Source organism: Petaurus breviceps, unplaced genomic scaffold, assembly GCF_028583685.1.
Source record: "Petaurus breviceps papuanus isolate PSGF00001 unplaced genomic scaffold, PetGlider_PUasm1.0 90849, whole genome shotgun sequence".
Lineage (NCBI taxonomy): Eukaryota > Metazoa > Chordata > Mammalia > Diprotodontia > Petauridae > Petaurus > Petaurus breviceps.
The window spans coordinates 21,142,023-21,149,030 of record NW_027187361.1 but is presented as its reverse complement, the minus strand read 5'-3'; the positions used below and the strand labels follow the sequence as shown (position 1 = coordinate 21,149,030).

Here is a 7,008-nt window from a genome sequence, read left to right as displayed (position 1 = left end):
ATCAGATAAACTAATTATTTGAATTATCTTGCAGAAAACAAAAAAGAAAAAAAAAACCTTTCCCTTTCCTCCCCCAATTTTGTACCTGACAGTGGTGGCACTGTATATAGAAAGCTAAAAGCTTCCAAATGCTGCATTGCAGATTTTTCTCGTGATTATATTTCATCTCTATACTTACTGCCTCTCTCCTAAGCATGCCCAGCTCAGGAAAGAAATCATTCAACCTAGAAACTCCTAGACTTTTTTGCTTTTTGATGTAATGTAAACCTTATAATTAATTTATCTCTTAGGTTCTTATTTGTTGTCATGATAGTTATTAAAAAATTTTAAGTCTACCCTGGGGTCTTTAATGTCAAAATCTATGTCTGGAATGAACTACACTCTCCTTTCTCCACCTCCACTCTTAGAGGAATATATATATATATATATATATATATATATATTCCTCTATCTGCCAAAGTTCCTTATTTCTTTCAAGATCCAGCTCAGATGCTGCCTCCTCCATGAAACTTTCATTGATTGCCCCTGCTCCCAGTGAAAGTGATCTCCACCATGACTCATACATTGTTTATTGAGTAAATGAATGAATGAATGAATGAATGAATGAATGAATACAGAAGTGGTCTCAAATGTTCTTTTATCACTGACAATCTTACTAAACATTAGGCAGGGAAGCTCCCTTGAACTTTCACATGAGTGTCATGTAGGGGTTGCAAAAGGAGCAAAGAAAGTCGATTACCCTTCAATAAGCAATAGTTTATACAGCCTAGCAAAGAAACTTGATTATCCTTCAATAAGTAATAATTTATACAGTCTAACCCATTTTTACACCAAGGAATGGTTCAGTAGAGCATTGTTCTTGTCCAATAAACATTTCTTCATAAAACATGTTCAATAAAATGTTTTTAAGTACCTTCTGTGACCAAAGCCCTAAGGAAAACTTAGAGAATTTGAACACTAGAAGGCTCTTGGCTGTCTACTTCATGCAACTAAACATTTAAATGCTATTGTGGATAAGACTCCTAAATATTGGGGAAAAATATTAAAATAGAAAAGAAAAAAAAAACACCAGTCTGTGTCCCTATGGAACTTTCATTTATTGGGAGAATGCAAAGTATGCTTGAATAAGGAAATACAAAGTAATTTGAGAAGGGAGAGAATACTAAAGCCTGGGGGGTTGTAGAGGAAAGTGTGGATTAGGGAATTCTTCCTGCAGGAGAAAGCATCTGAGTTGGATCCTGAAGGAAATGGGCAACTGTAGCAGCAAGCACCCCAAGAACGTCCTCAGGGTTTGCAGCTACCACAGGTTCTTGGATCTGCATTGATAAAGGAAAGCAACTCAAAATGGGTTAACAAGCTTACTTTAATCAGTCAGACATATATCGTTTACCTTGTTCAGGGGAAAAAGGTCAGCACCCCAAACTTCAAAATATACAGACAGAATTATCAAGACATTAACAGATCAAGTAGACAGCTTTCCAAACTGTCCAACCATTACATCCATACCCAGTCAACATCTGGGTTTCCACATCTGGGTTTTTCAAAGCCGGGGGACTCTCAACAACGGCTTCCCAGAATTCAGATCAAATCACTGAAACACTTCCCAAAGTGAGTTCCAAAACAAAGCTACACATCAGGGCTTATATAGCCTTCTCCTGGCTCAGAGAATGTAACAACCTTATTGACTCACTGGCCAATCAAGAAGTATCTACTGAAAAACAAGCCTCCCACCCCAGGCTTCAGGTGCACTTTAGCCTAGGGGCAGGGAAGATCTTCCAAATTTGCATTCCCATTACATTCGGCCCCAAGATCTTTCATGCCCATAGCATAGACAATTTACTTTTGAATTGCTACACATCAGGGCTTATATAGCCTTCTCCTGGCTCAGAGAATGTAACAACCTTATTGACCCACTGGCCAATCAAAAAGTATTTACTGAAAAACAAGCCTCCCACCCCCATGTTTCAGGTGCACTTTAGCCTAGGGGCAGGGAAGATCTTCCAAATTTGCATTCCCATTACAGCAACTTTAAAATATAGAGTGAGGGAAAGAAAGGTAGAATGCTCATGCCAGGCATAGACTAAAGATATCTGAATTGAACATTTAGAAAAATAAAGATTCAAATAGTTTAAATCCAGGAGGAATTGAATTCCATGCATGGAGAAAGACACTTCTTACAAATGCACAGATAAGAGATGGAATGTGGCCTTTGGGGAAAAGATAATAGTTGAGTTTGGTTACAAGATGGAGTGTGTAGAGGGCAGCCATGGAGATCAGACTAAAAAGGTAAGTTAGATTCAAAATGTGGTGGACCATAAATGCCAGACTGAGTGATAAGCTTTCATTTTATTCTAGAGGAAATAGAGAGCCACTGAATTATTATTTTTTTTTATTGTTTGTTAGTTTTTAAGTACAGTAATGGTATGGTTAGATTTGAGCCTTGGAAAGATTACTTTGACAGATGTATGGAGGTTTGATTGGGATAGGTGATAGCCCAAAAGCAAGTAGAACATTAGGGAGTTATTGCAGTAGTCCAGGCAAAAGGTAGGGAAGGCCTGAATTTGGGTGGTGACCACAGGAGAAGCAGTATGGATAGGTTCAACAAGGCTCAGGAAAATCATTGTTGAGGTGAGAGAGAGCAAAGAATCTATAATCCAAGGCTATAACTCTAGTCAACAATGATGAGAATAATGGGAGTGCCTTCTAGAAAAATAAAGAAGTTGGAGGAGGGGAAAGTCTAAGAAGGAAAAAATATAAGTTGCATTCTAGATATGCTGAGTTGAAGATACTGATGGAAAAGCCTGGATGGAGTTGTCCAGCAGGTAGTTGGTGATATGGGACTCAAGCTCTGAAAGAAAAATCAGGCTGGATTTTAATACTACTTGGGTAGAGATGATTATTTAATCTAGGGAAACAGATAAGATCACCTGAGAAAAATGTGGAGAGAAAGAAGAAAAGGGGATTCTAAGACAGAACATTAAAGTATTCCACTTTTAGGGGGAGTGAAACACAGGAAGGAGACTGGAGAGGGGAGATCAGATAGATAGGAGAACCAGGAGAAATTTGGAACAATATAAAGTGAGAATGCCAGGGTCAAGTGAAATATTTTTTTTACCAGGATATTTGTAAATAATGGGGAAGGAGCCAGATGATATGGAGAGACTGAAAATAAAAGAGGGTGGGAATGATCAAAGCACCAAGCTACCAGAGCAGATAATGCAGAGTTGAATCAATGGTCTAAGTAGAGGTCCATATAACCTTGAAATTGAGAAGGGCCACTTCCTTCTCAAAAATTCAAACAAAGGAAGAAAAGATGACTGAGAGTAGTTGATTTAAGTAATGCAATACAGAGATGAAAGAGCTCTTCCTAGATGACCTCAGTTTCCTCAGCAGTATGTGAAAGGCCAGGTCATCATCTGAGAGAAAGACTGAGGAAGCACAGGGGTCCTGAGAAGACAGAAAAAAGATTGTAGCAGCTATTTTGTGCAAGAGTGATAGAGACCAATTGGGGAGAATAAAAGGGCTGATGAGCACCAGTGAAGAACCAGTAGAGATTAGGTATCAGCAAGACACTAGACACAATCAATATGGTGGCATGATTTCCTCCAGGAATCAGTTTGGAGTAGGAACAGAGAAGTTAGATAATGGCAACATCTCTCGATGAAGATTGGTAGGGTTTTAATGGACTTCTGCAGAGGCAAGGTAGTCAAATGTATGTAAGGAGGATTTTGTTATCCCTTTTAGAGTTTAGTTTGTCAGGATCCATAGCCATGGCAATGTCTAGTTTCCAGGTGCCGATATCTATATAAACTCCAAGAATAGCTTCAAGGATCGTAGATAGTAATTCCTAGAATCATAGTAATAGACAGTCCTACTGAGACCGTGCAGTGAGATATAGGGATGACATAATTGGCATTTACTACACTTGTGCAGAATGACAATATTGTTGAAGTTAACCTGTGACCTTAATGTTGGCAACATGCCTTCTTTGTCTGCTGCCCTACAGAGCAAGTGGGCATTGGTCAGTGAGTGGGGAACCCATAGGGGAACATGACATTATAATAATTTATATGGCTTGGGGGGAATCTGTGTTTGCTTCAACTGATCCCCACTGAGGCTTATGGTATCCCATAGGAATTGAACCTCCTGCTATATTCTCACTGGCCCCTGCAAGAAGGGTGGTTAGGGAATGCTGTAAAAGTTGGTGCTCCCATTATCAGCAACTCCCTCTTGGAAAGACTAGACAAGAATAAAGCAAGTTTATTAACTCCTCCAAAGCTGTCTTTCTGTTCTTCCTCCCTGACCAGATCAAGAGTGGACCTGTCAGAGGCTGGAGTCCACAAACTCCAGTGCCTCCTATGTGTTATCTGTGAAACGTCAAGAGAGGAAGATAATGGATAGTTGAACTAGTGAACTACAGATAGGCTCTTAACTGTGAAGGAGAAGGTCCATTTTGACTTGTTTAGTGTTCTCTCTCCTGTTGACTTATGTAGGTGAGGTCTTAATTTCCAACTGTACTGGTTTGTGATCTATTACTGTTGCTAATATAGACAAGAGAATCCAGAGAGGGCAAAAATACATGTATATGTATGTACACATGTGTGCCTGTATATATGCGTTTGTATTTCTTTTTTCACTCTATCCCATAACTTCACTTCTCTCACTTCAAAACCAATGCAGTTGAGAACTGGCAACACTTTCTCTTAAAGAAATGTACTTAATGAATAGAATCAAGGATATAGAGCTGGAAGAAACCTTAAAGATCATCTGGGCAAGCTCCCTCATTTTGATCTCAGCCCCAGAAGAGGTAAAATGCTTAAGTTCATACAGGTAGGAAGACTGGCAAAGTTTGGATATGAATTCAAGTCTTAAGAGATGCCAAGTTCAGAGCTCTTTCTAGTGTCCCAGGCACGGAATATTTCTGAAGACATGAGACTCATTTTGACATTTAAAACAAAGTATGTGACAGGGGTTCAGTTAACTATCTCTCAGGTCATTGTCTTCTCTGATTGAGATGTTTCATCTCCTTACAATATTGGCATGTCACTTGGCGGAGAGAGAGAGAGAGAGAGAGAGAGAGAGAGAGAGAGAGAGAGAGAGAGAGAGAGAGAGAGAGAGAGAGAGAGAGAGAGAGAGCAAAAACAAAAACAAAATCCAAAAGCCAAAAGCCAAAAACCCTCAGATGCATAATTGGTTTTATCAGCCTGTTGAACTAGGAGCCCCAGAAACACTTGTGCATATCAATCAAACCACTGACTGCTGAAATAATGGCTTCTGCAAGTGTCTGGAGTGATAGGAAACCCTGCAGCAAGATTCAATACTCACCCATAGTTACTTAGCTCAGCAAACCTCAATGGAGTCCAGGATTCTGTGTAGATAAGCAGTTTATAAGAATTGTGTGAGAATATGCCCTAGGCTTAGTGCAGAACACAGGCAAAATCTGTCCCCACTGACTTGAGGGAAAACAGGAAGCCAACTGAAGCCTTATTTTCAATGCAAAATAAACTGGAAACTCTTTCCATTTCCCTGAAGATGAGATTCCCTTTTCTCTTCTTTCCATAAAAAGCAACAATAACAACAGTAGTAGTGACAACAACCCCAAGTTCTATTTGTGTACTTTTATTGATTTTGAATCATAGGACATTATGGAAAAATTATTGATGAGTTAATTATTTCCAGGCTTGTCAAAGGGTCTTTCAGAATCAGTTTGTTTTCACAGATATACAATCTCTGTGTACAGAATCAAGACTAGTACAAAAATCAAGTATAATTTGGGCAAGAACAAACACTTTTAGATGGTTGACCACTGGACATTGAAGGTTTGCTGACAGTTGGCATTGCTCATGGGATAGCCTGGGATAAGAATTAATACATGTTCACTACTTGGAAATACAGAAAGAAGAAGTGATTCCATCCACCTAGCAAACACTCTGGGAGGAAACTACCTACATAGGAACTATAACCATCAAGGAATATCAAGATCTATCTAGAACTTTGTTAGAAGTCTTAATGAGTTTCCTGATGTACAGAGGAGTGAGGTCATTTGTCTAGAGTCAAATAAGTAGTAAGTGTCTGTAACAGTAAGCTCCCTAGCATACCCAGCATGATTCTAGCACAGGTTCTTTGATCTACTTTTCTAAAGGAGAGCAACTCAATGGGGGTTAACAATCTTACGTTAATCTAGAATATACATCATTTACTTAGTTCAGGGGGAAAAAGTCAGAACCCTGAACTTCAGAGAAAATACAAACAGAAATTGCAAACAGACAAAAAATATAGACAGAGAAAATCACACAATTCAACAGATCAACAGACAGGGCGTCTAGCTGTCTGACCATTACAAACATACATAGTTAGTTACCAGAGACAGAAGCACTAACATTTGGATTTCCAAAGCCAGGGGCTTAATGGCTACCCAGAGTCTCATATGGCTACAACTCTTCCCATAAGTGAGCCCCAAAGCAAAACCTCACCTCAAGCGTATATATTCCCTTCTTCAGGGTCAGAGGACATCACAACCTTCATGATCCACTGCCTAATTAAAAAGTAACAAAAGCTGTGGGCCTTCCTCAAAAACAAGCCACCTTTAAGCAAGCTTCTCTTGTTGCACTCCAAATGAGGCCCATTAAGGGGCAGAGAAGATCTTCAAATTCCTTTACCATTACAGTGTCTGAGACTGAATTTGGGCAAAAATTTGTTGCTTCCACAAGCACATCATATCATATCATTCCAGCACAGCAAAGCATATCAATCATTATAGACCTTGAGCCAGAAGGAAGATTAAAAACCTACCTAATCCTGAACCCTCCATTATACAAATGAAGAAACATGGTCCTACAGAGCCATAACTTACAGGCTACAAAGGTAGTAAGTGAAAGTAGAGGGATTTGAATGCTGCTCCTCTGACTCCAAAGCCAGCACTTTTCTCACTGACCATGTATCATCATCATCATCATCACCTTCAACATCATCCTCGCTAACTTTTAAATATACCTTTAAGTTATGCAA

General features: G+C 39.2%; 1 long non-coding RNA gene across 1 annotated transcript; it reads right to left on the bottom strand.

Moving 5' to 3' along the window:
* Window positions 1-1,089: 1,089 nt before the first annotated feature.
* Window positions 1,090-6,608, bottom strand: LOC138149865 (uncharacterized). The gene is made up of 3 exons (XR_011165445.1): window positions 6,474-6,608; window positions 5,326-5,368; window positions 1,090-1,316 (listed from the first exon to the last, which is right to left on the bottom strand). It is a non-coding gene; the product is annotated as an uncharacterized lncRNA (long non-coding RNA).
* Window positions 6,609-7,008: the final 400 nt, after the last annotated feature.